Consider the following 24,134-nt stretch of genomic DNA (forward strand, 5'->3'; position numbering starts at 1 on the left):
TTTATTACATGATACAAGGCCATTTTCAGTCTCTAGTCCAAAAGTGAATTGAAACTGCAAACTTTTAGAAGTTCTCCTCTAGAGTTTTAGGACAGTGAGTCTCAGGTTCTAAACTATAAATAAACTACAGAAATACTTGCAAAGTACTGTTCCCAGCTTTGTAAACTTTTACATTGCCAGTTTATTAGATATTTTTTAATCAAATGGCTAACCTTCAGAATTTTGTTTTTCTCTCTTTTTATTCCATATAAAAAAGGAAAGGGAAAAAATGACATCTATTTTCACTCTAGCATTATTTGGGGGGAGTGGACTAGGGCAGCTGAGAAATCTATTAACACTTTGCTTACTGAAAGTCGCTGTAATGTGCTGTGTCAGATACAATGATTCTTATATTCAGCAATAGAGCTGTAGACTAAGTGAGGGGATGGTACATATACCTGAGGGTGTTATATAGTAGTAGTTGGTATTAAGTCGTTAGAGAACAATACAGTGGTGACAAATAGAGAAGTTTCAAAGAGAAATGTTAGCTTTCCCTACTTTGAAAGAGGATTTGATCTTTAATCATTGTAATTTATTTTACATTAGGACTCTTATTAATCTTATTTAACTTATTTCTGTGTCTTTGAGTGCTTTCTTAAGGTATAATGTCAATTATTTTTTAGTGTTTAAGTTGGAAAATTGATGCGGTTGACTGTGTATTGGTGCTCTTTAATATACTTGCCACTGTACAGGTCAGTTAACAAAATCACACATCACTCTCTGAAATGTTTGTATTGAGTGAGCCCATTTTCAAATGACATAAAGGTGGAAAATCACTTAACATCTTGCCATAGTAAACATACTCATTTTCATCAACTTGGACTACTATTTTAGACTTGATGATTGAAAGTTCACAGAAAGCTTCGTGAAAAGACTTAGGATCTGATGATGCTTCCCAGGTAGCCTCTTCTTCTAATGAAAATGATCACATTCTTGCATGGGATGAACTGGAGGCGGCAAAGTGTACTGAAGACTGAGGAGAGATTCAACTTTTTGAAATCCATCTCTAGAAACAAGAAGCAACCTACACACTAGACCTGTTTGTACCAAAGTATGAAGCATGTACAAATGCACACCTATGTAGGTTATTCATTTTCAAGTGGAGCTGAGGGCACCATCTTAGCAATAAGGCTAATAATTGCTTTCTTTCTTGGTAGAGTTGATGAACATAGAGTGCAATCACAATAGCCAACCTCAGACTCAAAAGACAGCTTTGTCAGTAGCCGAAATAAGTAACAAAGGACCTACAATTAAAAAAACTCAGCCTTTTAAAAGATTCTTTTTAATTCTTGCAGACTCAGTGTTCCTGAAAGTACACCTTTTACAGCAGTCTTAAAGTTTGCAGCAGAAGAAGTAAGTATGGAAATAGGAACGACCTGTAGTTCAGTGATGTGTCTCAAAAGTCCGCGTGCGTCTTGACCCACCGCTGCCACGTGGGTTCATCACTAGGGTTACGCCGTCAAAACGTCACGCCTCACTTACAGGTAAAAGTACAGTGAAAGTTGAGACTCACCGACAAAAGAACGACTTAAACAAATGGACACATCTATTTAATGTAACCATTGAAAATTATAAGGAGAAGTTTTATTGAAATTGAAAAGATAGTGATGATATGTCAATTTTTAAAAAAACATTATATCACTGCAATCTGTACGCCTGTGTTTTACTAGCTTTGATTCTAGAAGCACAATTTTATTATATATTTATCTCAGTTTTCAGATTTTCTCTATAAAGCATGTGGACTGTCAGTAAAATTTATTGTTTTTAAAAGTGTTTTTAAAGATATGTTTGGGTTTCTGTTTTTAAGAAATAAAATTTTTTCATCAGAATTTTTTATCAGAGGCATCTGTAAAGTAACTCTTTGGACTTGACAATTAGAAGAGAAACTTGGTCTGGTGGAAGTAACCTGAAAATGTGATTTAGGAGACTTAACATTCCTCTTTTAACTGTGTCATTAATTGTCTGTTTGACGTGGGGCCAGCCCACGAATTTCTTCCTTAAATTTCTTAATGTGTAAAATGGGAATAGTTAATGCCCACCCTTCCTACCTGATTAAGTGATTTTGTGTAAAAATATAATAGCAGTTACTAAAATTTTGTGAAGTTAAAGGTGCAGTGCAGGTACAGAGTAACCCAACTCAGAATATTTCGTTCAAAATCTTACAAGTTTACAGTCACAGAAAAGAGTTCACTAATTAAATAAATAAGAAACTGGCTTAATCCATAGTCCAGCCCTGTACTTAAGGAGTTAATGGAAAATCAGCCAGCCCACTAGTGCTTCCGGCTCCTTATAAACTATTGTCAGGGACCACTGCCATAGTTCATCACTCATTCAGAGTTAAACTGAAAAGTGGTATTACTCGCTTTATTGTCAATTTTGATCTATCCTTCATGCAGAAAGAATAACTAAAAAGAGGTGGGGAACAAATCTGAACACAGCATCATTACTTTTTGCTACACAGATCACTTGGTTGAAATGCTCCTGGTTTGTGGCCTAGCAGGTTCCACAGATTCTAATTTGAGAAGTAGATCTCTTCAAGCTATAATTAATATTTATTATTAAATTTTGTAATTATTTTATAGTGTGTCCTTTTACAAGGCAAAGGCATTGTTGTGATCTGGGTCTTCTAGTAAAGCTTGTGAAAATCCTAACAGGTGTGCAACAGAAAATGAACAAACTTCACGCAACCACATGTATTGATTAAGGTTTTAGTGTACCTTTTAATTATCATGAATCACGAGTGTTACACACTTAGAAAGGATATAGCTTTAAGGCAGCAGTGAGAAGGCCTTTCACAAGATGACATTGTAGACTCTTTCAGTAAGAACAAGATTTGACTTAAGAAACCAGAAGTCTGTGGATATAAATCCCTAGTAAAATTCTCTTAATAAAAAATAAAATAAAATCCCCCAGCATATGACTGGGAATTAATTTAACTGAAGAATGAGTTGTCAAAGCCTGAAAGAGCCTCTTAACATCCTAAATTATAAGACATATGGGATATGAGATAGAAATGAATGACAGCTGAGGAACATAAAGTGCACTTTGCATCTGGGAAAAAACTTGTCAGTACTGTAGACAGAAGTGGTAGTTGCTGTATGTACATCACTGGTAATGCTTCCCGAGATGTCAGTTTAACCATGGCTGCTACGTGCTGGAAAAGGAAGAAATTATGTCTGCAGTTGCTTTTGATTTTTAATGTCACAATATGTTACCACTAAGAAAACGCATAGCTTATCTTAAAATGGACATAACTAAGAATAACAAATAGAAACTTTGTCATATTCAAGTTTTAGACATCGGAAATTGCCTATAATTAATTTAGGTGTTTGATAAAATTTTAATAAGTATTACAGCCTCTATAAAAACTTTTGAAGTATTTTTAAATTTATTAAAGTACATTTTGAAGTTACTCTAAATTAGGTTTATTTAAAATTTTTAAAACTTTAAGAGGACACTTACACTTAAGAATGTGCCATATGAACAGTAAAATTATTTGTTTTTTAGGTACATAAGCCAGTAACAAGTAATTGTTCTTATGCATAGTTAAGTTCTTATTTTAAAACTTGGTTGTTCAATTCATAAATTAAAATAAGCTTTTAGTTGTTTTTCTCAACTATGATACGTGACCACTATAAATACCAAGAGCAGCATTTCCCAGAGAGAGTGTTTTCCCCAGACCACCAGAACCACCAAAAAAAAAAAAAAAAAAAACATTAAAAACTGGGATCAGTGGCCCAAAAGTATGGGAAACACATTATTGACTATTTTTTTGCCTGGAGTTAAATAAACTATATTAGCCTCATATTAAAGGATTTTGAAAAGACTAGTAGTTTAACTTAATGTTTTCCAAACTTATTTAATCACAAAACTCAACTAATATTTATAAAGTTAGTCCATGACATAGAAGTGCTTAATTAATATTTGTTGGAAGAATGAACTGTGAGGACATGAACACACTTTGACAAATACTGGTCTCTGGAGCATTAAGAGGAGAATTCTACCTTTTAGCTACTAATAAGCTCCATACCACATTTCATTGATTCAGAAAGCTACATCTCAGTGGAGTCTTCCTGTCATGCTTGGCCGTGTGGCAGTCACATAATTATCTAGCTGACATCACCTGCACCTACTTGTACTTAGAGGTATTTCCTGGTGGCATAATTGGACTGTTGCAATCCCATGAGGTTTAAGTCAGCAAATCATTTAAGGAGAACTTGAGGAAGGAATATGAGCCTTGGTTGGCCTCCCATTAAACACAAGAGAGCATTTGTTTGAACTTACTATTTCCACAAAGAAATTTGAGGAATATTCTAAGCAGTTGCTTTGCTTTTGTTTTTGCTTATGCCTGAGCATTATATATGACAAAAGTAAATCATATCTAAGTCTGAAAGAGTAAACATTGGGTCATAGACTCATTGACAGTGTTTTTCTTTTTTTGTAGTGCATAAAAAAGATGCATTTTACAATGTATGGTGTCCTAGATACGATGAAATGCAGTATTTAGAGAACAGTGTTGTCCTTTAAAGATAAAGCAAGTTATAGTATTCTTTGATGACATTACTTATCCTAAAAGATAAACCACATTTTAGAATTATAGAGTTGATTATATGTACCCCATCCTTGCTAACCATCTTTCATAGTTAATGTTATATATATATATGTATTTTTTATCTTTTACTTCCTTTTAGTTTAAAGTTCCTGCAGCAACAAGTGCAATTATTACCAATGGTAAGAATTCATTTTAGAACTATGTATTAACTTTGAGTTACAGAAATTGTTTAAAAGAAACCAAATTAGTTAAAATTGACTTAAATATAAAAGGCTAAAACTTATATCAAGGTAAATGATATACTTGATTGTAAACAGTAAGTCAAGGTTATTGTTCATAATTGTCTGTTTTCATTTTTTTGCGCTTTTGTTATATAGTACAGCACTTGATAATATTTTGTGTCCTTATAACTTCATGACAAATTATTATTAAAAATAACTTGTCATTTTATTTAAAAAGGGGTTTTGGGTTTTTTTTTTTAATAAGTTATATTGGTAAATGCTTTTAGAATATAGGAAGCTAAGCAGGAATGTACCTTTGCTATACCTTGTTATTGCTTTCCTGATAGAAAACAATTTCTTATAGACTGCAATAATGAGGATTTTATCCACTTAGATATATACATTAAATTCTGAATATCTTAGGATACTACTAATAATTAAGTTTAATGGAAATAGCCCTATGAGAAAATACTGAAACAAGATGAGGAATAAAGATTGCAGGGAATGCTTATTATCTTTCAAGAATACAAAGTAATATTCACAGGTACTGGTTAGTGGTTCGGGATTAGTTAAGAGAGACTAAAAGAAGGTAGGTTTTTTTTTTGTAATGTTTTATTTATTTTATTTATTTATTTTTGGCTGCGTTGGGTCTTCGCTGCTGCGCGCGGGCTTTCTCTAGTTGCAGTGAGCGGGGGCTACTCTTCATTGTGGTGCGCGGGCTTCTCATTGTGGTGGCTTTTCTTGTTGCGGAGCACGGGCTCTAGGCGCATGGGCTTCAGCAGTTGTGGCTCGCAGGCTCAGTAGCTGTGTCGCATGGGCTTAGTTGCTCCGTGGCATGTGGGATCTTCCTGGACCAGGGCTCGAACCTGTGTCCCCTGCGTTGGCAGGCAGATTCTTAACCACTGCACCACCAGGGAAGCCCAAGAAGGTGGCTTTAATGTGCAATAATTAGTATGATTTAGTTTAGATATGACGGAATTTCTCATTCTGAAACATTCTGCATGCTGTCACATTGAAATGTGTCTGTATTTAGATGAGAGCTATCTTACTTTTCTGGAAAGTTCTAAATTCACAAATGAATAGCTATTGGGAAAGTGCTTTGTAAACTTTTATCAAGTGTCAGTGGAATTTACATCACTACGTGGGCTCTTCAGCCTTAGGATTTGATGCCTCAGAGCAATATTAAATGATTAATGACATACCTAAGGTGTTTTGGCTTTATTTTTCACTGGTTGTGGCAAAATAGTATAAAAAACTATCTTCTTTGTAAAACTTACCAGGATCATTGTGTTGACAGATGTTCTTGTCTAATCCAGCAATATGTGTGAATACATAATAGTGAGAGATTTCAGCAGATAACTCACCTGACAGATTGTCATTCGTGTTCTCAGTATAACTGTTTGGCTTATGCCTGTGTACACAGCAGCACTTTTTTGGCACAGTTCTTCTTGTTACTATTAAAGCCTTTAAGCTTTAGAAATAACTTAGATGATTTTACGACTTATTTTCTAGATGGAATAGGAATAAATCCTGCACAGACTGCTGGTGAGTATCTATCTGAAATCCGTGGAGGTGTGGTGAGGCTATATTTATCAATTGATACTGAATATTTAATTCATTCTAATTAGACTTGATAGGATTTAACCAAGGTAATAGTTGATTTTTAGGGATTGTATAGCAGTCTTTACCTATGTGTGTAAGTACTTTGTTTCTTTCTATGTATCAGTTATGTATGCTTTTGGCTACAAGAAAGAGAAAACCTGACCAATAAGCTTTAAAGGTATTTAATACATGTAACAAAAAGTCTGAAGATTGTGCTCGTGTGGGAATAATGATTTTGAGCTATGTCATAAGGTAGTTGTGGGGTAGCACCTGTAAAGTGCTTAAAGGTTTGCATTATTTATAGTAAGCATTCAATAAGTGCTGGCTATTTTAAAGAAGTACAGTCATTTAAATCTCATGGGGCCTGGTCTACACTCAGAGTTTCAGGCTGTTACCATCATACAGTGCTAAATATTGATGTCCTAACAAGCAGGAAGGGTAGAAGTAAACATCTCAACAGACAGTTGCATATTTGTGTTAGATGTACCTTCCTTAGCTTATAGTCTAATTATAATATTTTGAAATTAAGCATGATTTAATATAATGTAACCTCAATCTTGAGAAGTAGTTATTTTTAAACTATTAATATTCTAAAGTACTTCTACAAAATTATATTGTCCTCCTAGGTCCTGGGCTTGAAATTTAGCCATGCAGCAAATGAAGAGGAATTTTAAATAATTTCTTTTTACATAAATCAGTTGTTTTAAGTGTATAATTTCATTAAATTAAAAAGTCTGTCTTTTGAGAACCATGAGGCATTTTGTTATATAGATGCCTTTAAACTTAGGTTTAGAGGTTTTGCTTTTCCTACTCTAGAAATGCTTGGTAGTTATATTAATTTGAATTATTGCTTACTCTGACATGTTGCCTGTTGTATTACCCTATAAAATTGAATTGTGGGAATCACAAGGTGTGAAGAAAATCTCAGCAGGCAACGCAGACCCAAAGTAGGTCAGGGTTTCTAAACTTCTGTCACTTGGGGTAGATTTAGATTTATTATTTTTCCTGCCCCTCAGTATTTTATTGTATATTAAAGTGAGTATTGATGGTTAAATTACCTTCTGTTTTATTTGATGATTGGTTTTGGTAGTAGTTCTTTGGGTAGTGTTCTTATTTAAAATTTTCAAACATTAGTTGGGTTGTGAAGATGTGAGAGGGGTAGGCACAAGACTTAAGCCTGGACTCGGGTTCTAATGATCTTTGAGCTTTGTACCTACTTGACACTCCTTTGTTTCTTTTACATAACAATTGTTGAAATGTTAAGATAGTGTGTCATTTTTTAAATACCTAACTTTTTGTTTTGTTTGTTCGTATAGGAAATGTTTTTCTAAAGCACGGTTCAGAACTGCGAATAATTCCTAGAGATCGTGTTGGAAGTTGTTAATATCTGCTGCTTGGAACATAAAATCCCCTTCCAGAATAAATATTGTTATTGTTATTGTTGTAAAATTGGAATCAGGCATTTGAAATCCTATGAAGACACCAATAGTTGATGAAGTAATGAAAGGTGACTGTCTGTCCCTTCTAGTTATTCACATTCTTCACGTGAAGAGGGGACACTTCTCTGTTGAGGGTGTCATCACCACAGAAGATCACATTACTACCTCACAGCACACACAGGTAGTTCATTGTGGGTAAATGGATTATCCAACTGTGTCTTATAACTGGAGGATGCTTCTGATCATTCTTTCTGAGAACATTTGGAAAATTAAAATTTACTGAATCTTCCTATTTGTCTTTGAGTTAATAATGTAAAAAGATTATCAATCCGTACATCTGACCTGGAGACACAAAAATAGTTGAATTTTTCATTAATATCGTTTATAATAAAGGATCACATCAATGAATAACTATCTTTTTATCATTTAGCTTGCTTTGAAGTTTTCAGACTTCTTGAGTTCTTATAAATTTTAATTTAAAAATCAAAGAGCCGAAACTTGAATTTTCGATCTAGCCCCTTACGTGTGACATTGGTATCCCACGCCAAAGGGTTTAATTGAGACTAAAGTAGAAGCATCAGTTGTTGAATTATGCATTCCTTTATTGATCTCTTTTTTAAAAAAAACTTTAAAACAGGAATCCTCAAGAAACCATCTTTTTGAGGATAATATATCTAAATAGTGTTCAGGGAGAAAGCATTGTCGTAAAGAGGATCTGACGTTCACAGCAGAGCTCAAGGAAATGCTAATTGAAATGCTCACTAATTCTACTTACTGAAGACCCAACATTTAAGGAAGTGTTAAGATTAGTTACTGGAGTGAATAAGAAGCTAGGAAAGGAAGCTGGGGAAGCCCAGATGACCAGGCTTCTAGTAAGAAGGAAAGAAACAAAAATGAAGGGGAGCAGAAAGGTGTAACGAGTGTCACAGAAAAGGCCAAACTGGATGGACAAAACCGCAGAGGCTATGTTGGGAAGAACTGAAAGGAAAATAATATACTTGACATTGTTATAAGGAGCAGAAGGCAATCAGAGAAAGCAAAGCATAGGCCTTGTCAACATACAGATTTCAAAATTCCCCGTAGAGCATCTAAAGAATGATATGCATAAGGGAAGATTTTGTTTGCCCTTAGGACATCAATATCTATGCACATCTTGAAAGGTGAAATGAAGGCTCCTGGTGATTGAGAACCAGTGCTTGACTTGCTGTATTCTAGATGGTAAGCTCTGGAGGCAGGGCTGGTGTCTGTCTTGCTCTTTCTAGGCCTGGAAATGTAGGCCTTCAATGAATATGTGTAGAATTATTAATGAATAAAGTATTTCTAAGATCAATTTTTATCCAAGTGTGCATAGGCTCTAGGTTCATTGGGAAAAAAACAATGCAACGGAATCAGTATCCGAAGAGTAATATTGGTTAAGTTTAAGGAAGTAACTAGATATTGTTCCTATGTTTGACAAATGAACAGCAGGATTCTGAATTGTAAAGGGAAAAAAAATTTTGCTGAGGTAGTACGTTGCTAATGTTTGGGGAATTTTTTATTTTTATAAACAAAGTCTGACGCTTAAAGACTCCTAGTCTTTAACAGCATTAAGCCTCAGTTAACCAGAAATTTATGAATACCCAGTTTTCTGCATTTTTTGTTTTATTTAGATTTCTCCCATTCTGTTTCTAGCACAAAATTCTGCCTAATTTGTTACATTAATAAGTTTTATGATGTCTTCTACCATAATTTGTTTAATATTTTTGTTCTTTGGAAAATTGTATTGCAGTAAGGTCTTAAAAAATATTTTCTTAAAGAACTAGGCGTTTTGTTATTAAATAAATGTGATCTGTAACTTCTTTGTGCAGAATGTTTTGAAGTGTTGTATTTAGTTTAAATGCTTTATTGGTACTCTTGTGAAAATACATTTTCTTATACCATAAACCATATTGTCTACTCTTATTATTAGTGTTCAATTAGCACACCTGTTGAGCCAGTATATAACAAATGTAGCCAAAAAAAAACAAAAAAAGGGCAAAAATGATTAATGGCTATAGGTCTTAGAAATGAATGTATATTTCCAAATACCAGTCCATTTGGAAAAAAATTCAAGTTACAGTGTCTATAGTAAGTGTTTAGGTTGGTGGGTCCTAAATAAACCTGGGGTAATTATCAGAATCACCTCGGAAATTATAAATATAGATTTCTGGAAGCCACTTCTAAAGTTCTTACTCATTAAATCTGGAATGATGTATAAGAATTTCTGTTTATAAAAGCAGTCCTGATGATTTCTGTTTTGCAGCTCAGTTTGAGAATTAATGATAACTTTTCACTTTGTAGATGAATAAAATGCAGTGTAAGGGGTCAGAGTAACTAGAATATGTTCTAGAATCTTGGGAAGTGTACATCCCACTGCTTGTTCCTCCAGTAGCTAAGTGCAGAGATGCTATAACAGTCTGTCTCACTCACCGGTAGTAAAGCCTCCTTTTAAAGTGTTCCACATCCAATAGCTTTTTGGATATTTTATTTCTTAAGATCAGTTATTCGAAAGAAAAGCCAGTGGGAAGAAAACTCAGTCCAATTTAAGCTCCCTGGTCCCCAAATTAAGACATTAAAATTACCCACCGTGTCTTTACTCAAAGACCTAGAAATATTTGTAACTTGAAAGCATTTATGTACTCTAATGGAGCACTTCTAAATTAACTGACCAAATATTAGTGTTCCCAAGGCTATTTATAAACGGCATATTACATATGTAAGTCATATATATGTGTATGTATACATATATCTATTTTGTGTATTTACCTATGGAATTAGTGGGTATATAAATATATAATTTACATATGTAGCTCATCTAAAAGAAATGTATTGCACAAATATGTTGAATATGAATACACAGTTTCAATATGTATTGAACATCACATATTTTGATATTTACTTTCACGTCTCATTCTTCACAACAGTGCCAAATTATTCCCATTTTACTGAAGAAGAAAGAGGCTTAAAGAGGTTGAGATTTAAAATTTGACTCCTTGTTTGACTTTGGAACTCTCCATACCATACTGGGAGAATTTTTCAGTATCTTTTTCACAGTATACTAGATCTATATTGAATTATAAATTTAAAAATATAAGAGAAATGTGTCAGGCCTAAATTCTCATTTCAGAGTACCAAGTATGTGTGTAATCATGAATGGCATTACTTACTAATGGTGTAAATATGGTATGATTGTAGGACATTAAGTAAAAACCAATCAAATAAAGGTAATTACGAGTCTGGTGTGACTCCACGGGGTGGCTTGGTGGGAGTGGGACTATGGCTCCGTGTTCATCAGCCCCATCAGACAATTCATGTTTTTGAACCTTGTGTGTCTTGCAGACGCAGCTACGAGATTAGCTCCCCAGTAACCTGCTCTTCCCGCCAGACTCGCCTATAAGCCCCTCCAATACAGAAATTCTGGAAGTACCCTCTCATAGTGCCGGGGATGGCTAAAACACTATTTAAACCAGGCTGTTTAATTAAACCATTAATTGAAATAAACATTCTCAAAGAGCTCAATCTGTCCAAACTATTAGCCACATCGAACTACCTAAGCCAGGCATTTGAAACTCATTAGATTCTCGCCTTTATCTTGCCTTAGCAAACCAATCATAAAATTCGATTGATTCTGTTTACAGAATATAATCTCATAGCCATCTCCATGATCTAAAGCCCTCAGTTTCTCGTATATGCTATTATAAAAGCCTCTAGTCTCCATTTCCTTTTCCACACTTTCGTTGTAATGAGCTTTGTGACATGGAAATATGATCGTGTAGTTCCACTAATCAAAATCCCACTGAACAAAAATGTATACTTCTCATGACATCTGTGGCCCTTGAACTGGTCGTTGAACTGTTCAGAGTCATCTGTTATTGCTACTCTCTTTCGTACAGTTTCCTTCTCCAATTCACACTGCAGCTACACTGAACTACAAATAATATTTAGTATCTGATGTGCCATATTATGCCTCCATGCCTTTGCTTTCTCCATTTGCCTGCAAAGCCTCAGACTCAATTCTTCAAGTTTAGAAGCCATGGAGCCTTTGCTCACTCCTCCCAAGTAGAGTTAGGTGTTTAGCTCTCTAAGCACCCATTGCATTTTGTACATTCCTCCATTACAACAATTATTAAATACAGAATTATATTTGTCTCTGATTTAAACTATGAATTTTATAAAAGCATAAGGTCATGACTGAAACTGGATTTCCAAAATTGCCTTGCACATAGCAGGTACCCAGTAAGGACTTTATAATCAAAAGACTATTTAGGGCTTCCCTGGTGGCGCAGTGGTTGGGAGACCGCCTGCCCATGCGGGGGACACGGGTTCGTGCCCCGGTCCAGGAAGATCCCCCATGCCGCGGAGCGGCTGGGCCCGTGAGCCATGGCCACTGAGCCTGTGCGTCCGGAGCCTGTGCTCCGCAACGGGAGAGGCCACAACAGTGAGAGGCCCGTGTACCACAAAAAAAAAAAGACTAAAAGAATGAAAACTTTGAAAATTTCAACAGTGTCTCCTACCTGATAACTTCTTTAGTCAGAATATTTAATTAACCAATATACCCATATTTCCTCACCACTTCTTGTAGCAGGGATTTACCCTGTCTCAGAAACGAATTAATCATTCTTTTAAAAGTGGGAAGCATCCTCCCACTTTTTAACAAATATATATTAATCATCAGCTGTATTATGGATATTGGTAAATACTGGAGATGAAATGTGATTAAGATTCATTCCTTTTTCTTGGGCTCTCAAAAATTTATACATTTCAAAACCAGCAAAATCTGCCGAGTGAAGTAATTATATGGAAGGGTATACTTCAAACCCTTTTTTAATGGGCAGAGCACAGCTAGGAAATCGACATTATCTCATTTAAACCTTAATCTCTTCACAAACTGCCGTGTTCATTTCTTTACTGTTAAGGGAGCCAAGATTTAAGTTATTGTGTTCAAAGTTACAACAATGAGGTTGGCTCCTAGGTCTATGGGATTATAAAATCCACACCGTGTGTTGTGGTTTGTTGGCCATGATTTTTGCTAGAATTATATTGCAGTATTTTCCAAAAAGGAAAAGGATACATCTGGGGAGGGCCTCATAGCTTGCTACTGACCATTTCTGTGATCTCACTTTGCTTGAAAAATTGAACACTCAATAACCTACACAGTTAAGACTATTTTAGTAAATATATATACATTTATAACTACAAAGAGAATTGTGAACATTGGAAAAGTAGGTTTATGGCCCTGTTACCTGCTTTGCTATATAGGGGGTGTTGTGGAAATTCTGTCTGGATGCAAAACACTGGCCAAGGTTGGCAGACAAGCGCTGAGAGCCAGATTTTTGGCATAAATCTGTGATTTTCTGGCAAAACTCATTAGCAATGTAAAAGCTGTTATTGAGAGCATATTGTGATGATACACCATGTCAATATTTGTTTGGCTGAGTAACGCTGTGGATTTAATAATTCTTAAATGTACAATTTACAACTGCTGAGCTGTTTAAGAAAAAAAATTTCTATGTGATGTTTATCGTCAGTGCCACAAACATTTTGACGTTTTAAGTGGAGATGCTAGCTTCTGTGACTTTTTAAATAAGTGTGTTGGACAGATTAGGGATTTTAAAATTATCCTTAGGTATGCACATTATGTAGCAATAACACATAAGAGACAATGACTGAATAAATGAGTGAGTCATAGAGGTCTTCATCCTTTATAACCTCTGCCATAAATCCATATTACCTGGTAGACCTTTTGTTTTAATTTAATTTAATTTTTTAAATTTTTTTAAATGATTTAAAAAAATTTTTTATTATTTTATTTAAAAATTTTATTTTTTTTATACAGCAGGTTCTTATTATCTATTTTATATATATTAGTGTATATATGTGAATCCCAATCTCCCAATTCATCCCACCACCACCACCCCACACACCCCCCACCCCCACTCTCTCCCCTTGGTGCCAGTACGTTTGTTCTCTACATCTGTGTCTCTATTTCTGCCTTGCAGATGGTTCATCTGTACCGTTTTTCTAGATTCCACATATATGCATTAATATACGATATTTGTTTTTCTCTTTCTGACTTACTTCACTCTGTATGACAGTCTCTAGGTCCATCCACATCTCTACAAATGACCCCATTTCATTCCTTTTTATGGCTGCCTAATATTCCATTGTATATATGTACCACATCTTCTTTACTTGCTAGACTGTTTTACTCTACATTTTCAGTTTTTGCATAGTGTTAGAAGATGCTGAAAAATATTTGTTGAATAAGTAAATAATATTATTTTTGGTATGTGGGAGGGATACACCTTGCACTTAGAGCCTTAAACCTAGTCTTAGAAAGGAATAATCTCTATTAACTTCTTTCTTCCTGAAAAAGATAGCACACATGGACAACTGATATTTATTGAGCTTTTGCTTTGTATCAGGCACTGTGTTTTATGTTTACGTTCTTTTATATATATATATCAATTTATTTATTTTTGGCTGAGTTCGGACTTCACTGCTGTGCGTGGGCTTTCTCTAGTTGCAGTGAACAGGGGCTACTCTTTGTTGCGGTGCACAGGCTTCTCATTGCAGTGGCTTCTCATTGTGGAGCACGGGCTCTAGGCACGCAGGCTTCAGAAGTTGTGGCGCACGGGCTCGGTAGTTGTGGCACATAGGCTTAGTTGCTCCGTGGCATGTGAGATCTTCCTGGACCAGGGCTCGAACCCATGTCCCCTGCATTGGCAGGTGGATTCCTTTTTTTTTTTTTTTAATCTTTATTGGAGTATAATTGCTTTACAATGGTGTGTTAGTTTCTGCTTTATAACAAAGTGAATCAGTTATACATATGTTCCCATATCTCTTCCCTCTTGCGTCTCCCTCCCTCCCACCCTCCCTATCCCACCCCTCTAGGTGGTCACAAAGCACCGAGCTGATCTCCCTGTGCTATGCAGCTGCTTCCCACTAGCTATCTATTTTACGTTTGGTAGTGTATATATGTCCATGACACTCTCTCGCTTTGTCACAGTTTACCCTTCCCCCTCCCCATATCCTCAAGTCCATTCTCTACAAGGTCTGTGTCTTTATTCCTGTCTTATGGCAGGTGGATTCTTAACTGCTGCACCACCAGGGAAGTCCTTACATTCTTATTTAACCCTCATTATAGTCCATGAGATCAAGACTATTTTTTCACAAACTTTAGATTAAGAAGCTGGAATGTTCAAAGAGATTTTGTGATTTTTCTGAGGTTACACAACTAATTGGAAGCAATGGTATATGTAACTCAGTTCCTTCCTAGGACGCCCCAGGAAGCACTCCACAGCTGATTGGGGGCCTGGGAAGTTAGTCTAGTTCAAAGCCCAGAAAGCTGGTACCTCCCACTGTGCTGCCTTCTTTGGCCTCTTTCTCCACTTTCTTCTTCATTATTCATCCTGACCTCTCTCTAACCCTCCTGTATATCTTAAAGCCAGTAAGAAAGGAGGGTGATATGAATAGAAGACTCTACAGTTGCATCCATACTTCTTCATGCTGCTTCATGTCTATCTCTATGTAATTCTTTCATTCCTTTTTTCGGGCATTTATTTACCAAGCATACATAAAAAAGCAGGTACTACTCACTGCTTTTCAGAGTTAAGGTCCCCGCACCGAGGCTTGGAGAGCAGGGTGTGTTGGCCACGGTTTCCAAGTATTCCCACAATCATCCAGTAGGTCTCTCTGGATGTTCTCATTCCTTGTTTAAGGCCTGACAAACTCCATCACTTCTTCCTACTCACAATTAGTCAAGGTATGGTGGGTATTTTGGGGTATGATTTGTCAAGAGAGACATGGGTAAATTGATGTAGGTGTGTCTCAGGGTGTGTTCAGAAATCTGAAATTTAATTTGACACAACTGCTGTCCCAGCCAAGAAGCAGGAGGAAATCTGAAGTCCAGAACCCATTTGTTCAATGCTTCCTGGTGGGAACTAAAAAGCCACATCAGGAAGATGTTTAAATAGGTTGAATATAGTACAGGGTGGTATCAGTAAGGACAGATACAGGTGTTGACACATAATTTTGCTTTTTAGAAACGTCACTGAAAATAAACTATAAGTATAATAAGTGTCTTCTTTCTGATCTTTCAACTGAAATTGTTCTTATAATAAATATCTAGAGTAACACAGTTAATGAAACAATATGATGTCTAAAGAAAGAAATAGCAATTTTAAAGTGTAAACCTGCCGATTTTTGGATTGAGTTGTTTGTTTTTTTGAGCTGCATGAGCTGCTTGTAAATTTTGGAGATTAATCCTCTGTCAGTTGCTTCATTTGCAAATATTACAATAAATGCTGGAGAGGGGATGGAGAAAAGGGAATCCTCTTGCACTGTTGTGGGAATGTAAATTGATAACAGCCACTATGGAGAACAGTATGGAGGTTCCTTAAAAAACTAGAAATAGAACTACCATATGACCCAGCAATCCCACTACTGGGCATATACCCTGAGAAAACCATAATTCAAAAAGACACATGCACCCCAGTGCTCATTGCAGCTCTATTTACAATAGCCAGGTCATGGAAGCAACCTAAGTGTCCATTAACAGATGAATGGATAAAGAAGATGTGGTACATATATACAATGGAATATTACTCAGCCATAAAAAGAAATGAAATTGAGTTATTTGTAGTGAGGTGGATGGACCTAGACCCTGTCATACAGAGTGAAGGAAGTGAGAAAGAGAAAAACAACAAATACCGTATGCTAACACATATATATGAAATCTAAAAAAAAAAAAAAAAAAAGTCACGAAGAACTAGGGGCAAACGGGAATAAAGATGCAGACCTACTAGAGAATGGACATGAGGACACGGGGAGGCGAAAGGGTAAGCTGGGACAAAGAGAGAGTGGCATGGACATATATACACTACCAAATATAAAATAGCTAGTGGGAAGCAGCTGCATAGCACAGGGAGATCAGCTCCGTGCTCTGTGACCACCTAGAGGGGTGGGATAGGGAGGGTGGGAGGGAGGGAGACTCAAGAGGGAAGAGATATGGGAACATATGTATATGTATAACTGATTCACTTTCTTATAAAGCAGAAACTAACACACTATTGTAAAGCAATTATACTCCAATAAAGATGTTAAAAAATAAATGAAGTGTAAACCTGTGTATTAGTTTCCTAAGGCTGCTGCTAACGAAGTACCAGAAACTGAGTGGCTTATACAATAAAAAGTTATCATCTCACGATTCTGGAGCCTGAAAATCAAGGTGTCAGCAGGGTTGGTTCCTTGTGATGGCTGTGAAGGAAAGATCTGCTCTGGGCCTCTTTCCTCGGCTTTCCTCTTCACAATTTCTATACTCTATGTGTATCTGTCCCTTAGATTAGATTTTTCCTTTTTATATCAGTCATAATGGATTAAGACCCACTCTAATGATTTCATCTTAACTCATTACATCTACAGTGACCCAATTTCTTTCTTTTTAATTGATTTTTAGTGGAGTAGAGTTGCCTTACAATGTTGTGTTAGTTTCTGCTGTACAGCAAAGTGAATCAGCTATACGTATACATATATCCACTCTTTTTTGGATTTCCTTCCCATTTAGGTCACCACAAAGCACTGAGTAGAGTTCTCTGAGCTATACAGTAGGTTCTCATTAGTTATCTATTTTATACATAGTATCAATGGTATATATATGTCAATCCCAATCTCCCAATTCATCCCACCACCTCCCTTTCCCCTCTTGGTGTCCATACATTTGTTCTCTATGTCTGTGTCTCTATTTCTGTTTTGCAAATACAATTATACCATTTTTCTAGATTCCACATATATGCGTTAATATACAATATTTGTTTTTCTCTTTCTGACTTATTTTGCTCTGTATGACAGTCTCAATTTCTGAATAAGATCACCTTCTGAAGTAGTAGAGGTTAGGATTCTGACATATCTTTGTTTTTGCAGGGAGATACAATTCAACTTGTAACAGCCTATCTCATGCTTCCTAGATAAGGTTATAGATGAAGTACATGAATAACAAAAAAATGTGTCCTAAAAATAACCTTTGCATTTGTGAATACAATTCACAAATCCAATGAGAAGTTTATGAACAAAGCTCCATAATTTTAAACAACTCAGTTGAATGAATTGGATTAAATAGAAGGGAAAATTAAAGGCCTTATTAATTCCCAAATTTCACTTTAACCTCTCCCAACAATCTGTTGCCCAGTCCTGAGTTTCTCTTTTCTTTATGTCCTCCGCTGGAAACACAAAGAGCAGAGCAAAATCCTAAAGGTAGGCAGCTGAAAGGCATGGAATTTCCAGCCAGTAATTCAGACACCTTAGTCTCTAAACAGTCAAAAGCTTGAGTTTCTGACAGTGGCTGGAAAGTTATGTTTCTGAGACTTCTTACCTTGGACGTTTTACTGGATACAATCGTATCATTCAAACAAATGAAGAGTTGTTTTTTGTTTTTCTTTTCAGTAGCCAGATTGCTTTCCATTGTCTACACTGCTTACAAAGATGCAAAAAGCTGTGCCCATCATTCAACTACCCATCTGATACAAAACAGTGAGGGCACCCAAAGCATCCCCTAAAAGAACAAACTATAAGCAGGGAGATGCAGTTAAGGTAGAGGCTTCATATTAAATAGGAAATGGAAGCCGCAGAGCCAATTATAGGTACATTTCTGCTTGTTGAAGAGACCTCAAAATAGGTTTTAAAAATCTGCCTCTAAAGGTTTTCTTTTCAGTGAAATTGAAAAAAAAACATGATAGGCCATATATAAAAAAGAACATTCATTCTGCCTGCCAAAGTAATCGTCTTCTTCCTCTTACCAGATTCAAGGTGCAGGATAACTGCCTCTCCGTGATGCTTTGTTATGAGAGTTCTAAATAAACCACTCTCAAGTGGCCCCCCCTTAAGTGCAGCACCCCCTAGGAATGTACCGTTGAGCCTTGAAACTATAATTTGTTGCAGACACTCTGAGCAGAATACATCCTTTCCCAATCTCTAAACTTGATAATTGGGTGTGTTTAAAGTTAAAAATAAAATGAAGTGGAAAGTTATCCAGGTGCAAGTTATTAACCTGAAATGGTGGCAGACAGAGAGGGACTTCAAAAAGCGAACTCACATTTTTGGTACACGTCATATGTTCCAGACACTTTGCTAAGAGCTTTAACTAATGTACCTCTTAATTCTTCACATTGATCCATTCATATATTTCTTTTATGGATGATGAGAGAGATGAAAGGACTTATACACCAAGTAAATGGTAGAAGTAGAATTCAAACCTATGGTTCTTTGACTCTAAAGCTTATATTCCTTCCACTCAGTTCCAGCAACTGAGACGTAAGAAGAGAGCGTGAGAAATCTCATTTCTCAATCAAGCATCGTTTCTTCACATTCTGGTCCCTGGTGTCTTCATCAGAATTATATCTCTGCTACACCTCGCCGTACCCCTGCCCCGTAACCCTTTTTGAGCATTCTTATAGTCATTCTTTTGGTCATGTTCTTCTTGCCTGGAATGTCCATGTTTACTCTTCTCCACCTGCAAGGTTTTTTTTAACCAGGTACAGTACCACTCTCCTAGGAGATGTTTGGAAATGTGTACAGCATTTATGGTTGTCACAGTGGGGGTGCTACTGGCAATAAGCGCCCGGAGCTGGGGTTGTTAGCAGTCTGCAGTGCCATGATGTATGGACGGCTGCACACAACAGAAGACAGAGAACTGCTCTGTGCCATATGCCCATCAAGCCCGACTGAGAGCACAGACCCTGAATCTTGCTCATCCCTCCAGCCCTATTACCCCCAAGAATTTTTTGATGTCCAACTGCCTTTTGGACCTGAGATGGTTTACCCCTTTTCTGAAATGCAGAAAGATTTCTTATCTACTAGTCTGTATGTTTAATGCTAATGTAGTTTGAATACAATTATTAGTTATCCTTTTTTGTTACATATATTCTTTGTCTTTCTAGTAGTTCTTTTAATGCTCCTTGAGGTCAGGTATGTGTTATATGTGCCTTTAATCGCAATCATGATAGCAAATACTTCTATAGCTTATATGGCATGGATTTGCCAGCGACTCTTTTAAGTGCTTTATATATATATAAACTCATTTAACCCTCCCCCAAACACTATAGACTTTTATTAGTCCCATTTTATAGACAGAAAAACTGAGGAACGGAGAGGTTAAGTAACTTGCACAAAGTCATACAATTAACAAGTGTCAGGACTGTGTTTCAAACCCAGAGATGCGGTTTCAGAATCTGATGCTCTTAACTACCAAATTCAGTGGATTTTCCTAACATGCCCCAGCGCCTATTATAGTCGAACACAAAAATAAGTCTTCGATTTTTAGAAAATATTAATAAAATTTAAGTATAGTATGGGAGTAATAGATAGGAGCTCCAAAGATGGGCACTTAACCCAGCTAAAGGGGATAGAGGAGACCTCCTAAAAGGATGAACTAAACCTAGAGCAACAAGGTCAAACCAGGGGCAGTGGAAAAGGGGGCTGGAGAGTAGGCAGAGACAGACCACAGAGGAGCCATGTTAGTTAGCTTAAACTTAATCATATAGGTAGTAGGTTTTAATGAAGGGGTGAGCCAGTCAGGTAAGAGTTTTACAGCTGTCACCTTGGCATCTGTGTGAGGATGATCTGAAGAGAATCAGTTCACAACAGTAAGTTGTAGGGAGGCTGTGGCAGTGTATCGGTGGTGACGATAATAGTGATGGCGCTGACGGTGGTGATGATGATGACAAAGGCCTGCCTGAGCTAGGACATCACTATCTCTGCCAAGGCCTGCTGTGGACTGTCCCCTCCAGGCCACACTGAATCCCCTGCCTTTCCCTCACCTTCTTCCTGCATCTACCTAATATACCCCCGTATGGCCCATATACCTTTTCTTGGGTGAGTGGATTTTCTTGGGCAAATCAAGCCTATATTTCACATACTTAAATGGGAAGGCAACGTTGTGCATGAGATGAGCAGTAGGCCAGGTGTCCTAATACCTGGATTCAGTTCCAGTATTGCTTTTGATTACCTGTGCCACTTATGAAAGTCACTTTATGAATATATTCTATTTCCTGTGTAAATTAGGGTACCTTTGAAAAGGCCAGAAAATGTCAGAAGAGAAGGTGTCTATCCCTTTTCCAGGGACAAATGTTGCTTATCTTCGGAACACTAAATGGTTATTTTATTATAATCCTAGAAAGTATTTAAGTGTCTCTTATTTTGACAGAGACACCTCCATTTTATCATTTTATCTGAAACAAGTTTCATTGTTATTTTTTAATCTGCCAACTAGCCAAGCTGTGCCCTTGGTTCACTTCTTTGGAAATTCCAAGGAAGTCAGTGGGACGTGGAATGATTATCTCACAGCTGAGCCTGGCCTGTGTTCCTCTGTAATTAGCATGGCGGGGAGCCAGAGAGAGCTTGGGAAGCAAAGAGCTTTATTTGCGTGAACAGTGTCTCCAGAACACGAATTCCAAAGGGGCTGCTTGCGGGAAGTAATGACTCTAACAGACCTGCCTTGTCCTCTGTTTCCATCTTCACCTACCACGCTGCCTTTTCTGCAAACATCTGTAAAAAGACTATATGGGGCTTCCCTGGTGGCGCAGTGGTTGAGAGTCTGCCTGCTGATGCAGGGGACACGGGTTCGTGCCCCGGTCCGGGAAGATCCCACATGCCGCGGAGCGGCTGGGCCCGTGAGCCATGGCCGCTGGGCCTGCGCGTCCGGAGCCTGTGCTCCACAACGGGAGAGGCCACAACAGTGAGAGGCCCGCGTACCGCAAAAAAAAAAAAAAAAAAAAAAGACTATATGAAGAGAGGGTGTGTGTGTGTGTGTGTGTGTGTGTGTGTGTGTTATGTCTATCTGTGTGATGTCTGTGTAGTGTGTATGTGAGCCTTTCTTCAGAGCAAAATAAGGTTTGGAAGGGAATTCAGTAACAATACCGGTTGCTCTCACTTCCCCAGGGAAGCCACACAGCATGTAAATGTCTCAAGCCTCAGCACCATTTCTTAATTAGCTCTTTGTGTACCTGCATCCCCCTGTGTCTTGAGTGTGACTGGAGCACAGGGTCTATGTGTTCTCACTCTGTACTCAGTGTGACACTTGGCACATAGAAAGAGATCAAAATTTGTTCAACTTCTTGTGATCAAATCAACCCAAATTTTGGTAATTAATTTGGAGCAGTTGCTTCTCATCTTAGTATGAGCTCCAGGAATTTCTGTCAAGCAGGGAAAAAAAGTTGTTGTTAGTAGATACAGCAGATATAGTGTCAATATTAATATGTAAGGGCCTTTGCAATTCAATGAGAAAAGAAGTACTCACTGAGGAATAAAATTTAAATGGCTTACGTGTTTGAAAACATTTTCGAACTCCCTAGAAATCAGAGATGGAAAATAATATAAGTATACAATGTATGTGTGAAATATAGTATAAGATGCTATTTCATCCATCAAAATGCCAAAGATTAAAATTAACAGATGATACCCAGAATTGTCATGGAGGTTTAGTTTGTTGTATCATGAGTTATGGACTTTCTTTACATCTTGGAGTTACAGAATTTTGCTATGTCTTGGAATTATAGAAGTTTGTTGTATCATGGAGTTACAGAAATACGTAGTGTCATGGAGTTAGAGAATTTTCCTGGTGGAGAAATCATCAGTAATCATCTAGTCCAAACCCTTCATTTTGGAGCTGGGGAACTGAGACCCCCAATAGAATAGCTGGCAAAACCAGGGTCAAACAATTAGTTGAAAATATGTCAGAATTTGTCAGTTCCTTTTTTCTTCTCCTACATAAGAATCTTATATTTTATTTAAATTTTTATTTTTTTTAAACCAAAACAATCCTATGTGTTTCTATATTAGGAACTTAGTTATGTTGCTTTAAGATTTATATTTCTTTCAGTTTCAGACAAAACTAAATCCCAATGACCTCTGCCTTTTTCTTATTAATGTTTTTTCAAGGTCAATAATCAGCAAATGACATCTTTATCCAATGTACTTCAGTCACTTGAATAATGTTTAATCAACATTCTGTCTATAGAAGGCATTTAAATGTACGTAAAATTAATTAAGGTATAAAACAATACCATAATGATAAAAGACAGTCAATTTAATTTGAAGGAACAGCAAATTAGATATTATTTGAAACCTGAAATGAGTTGTCAGTCTAGTATTAAATCTAAATTTTGAGTTTCCTGGTATCTAAGAATAAAGAAAAAGTATTGAATAACTGAATTCCCTTTTTCTAATTAAAATATATATTCAATCAATGTTTAATATAAAATTGGTCCATACATATATCCTTATGTTGAGAAAAAAACTTCTGTAGCAGTTAATTTAATGTGAAATTTCTCTTATGAATGCTTGAAAAAATAAGCAATATCTTTTAAAATAGTGTAACCAATACACAACACAAATATCAAATAAGAGTTTCCCCTCATAAAAAAGAGACTGTAATCCTGGATCATAACTCAATGAAATTCTTCCTCCTCTTCCTACATGGTCTCATGATTTCACTGAATGTAGCAATGCAAATCACAGGATGTCCCAGAGAATTGTTTAGATATAATCTTTGAAGAAACACTAATAACAGTTCTGCTAATGTAAAAGGTTAGTCTGTTCAAAGGGTCTGCCTGTAGAGTTAAAATCCAAAATTATTTTTCTGAGTGCTATGAAAAGTCTTACAGTGTTCTTCATTGTTTTCTTGTTAATAAAGAACTGAGTACATCATTAATCAGTTGTAAAATGCATGTACTGTCAATCCCATGCAAGATTTTAGATCAAGATTCACTTACTTTCAATAACTGAATAAATAACATTTGGAGGGTCTATCAAGGATGAATAGGTCTACAATTCTAGAGTGTTAGAAGAATTTACATCTTGTAGTTAGAATTGCCATCCTTTGAGACCAACCATAGAAATTATGAATAATTTAGCCAAGATTGGGGCTCAAAATTCAGCGTTAGAACTCTCAGCTTCTCTGAAGGAGACATGATTTCTTGAGCATCCCCAATGCACTTCTGTGTCTTTGAGGCTGGTCATTTACTAGCTATTAGTTCACTTGTCATCTCACTGTGCTTTAGTTATTTAAATTTTCACAGCAAGAAATTCATGAAGCCACTTAATAAGAAGTTTTACCTTTAATGATTCTATCATGGTTCCAATGCTTTAAAAGAAGGGACCTCATGAATATGTACAATACTAGGTGACCGCACTTTCTTTGGATAAAACCGCAGAATATCCAATATATCTAATTTACTAATTGATCTAAACAGTCACATTTGAGACAGCACT

The sequence above is a fragment of the Phocoena phocoena genome, chromosome 18 (genome assembly GCF_963924675.1).
Source record: "Phocoena phocoena chromosome 18, mPhoPho1.1, whole genome shotgun sequence".
Lineage (NCBI taxonomy): Eukaryota > Metazoa > Chordata > Mammalia > Artiodactyla > Phocoenidae > Phocoena > Phocoena phocoena.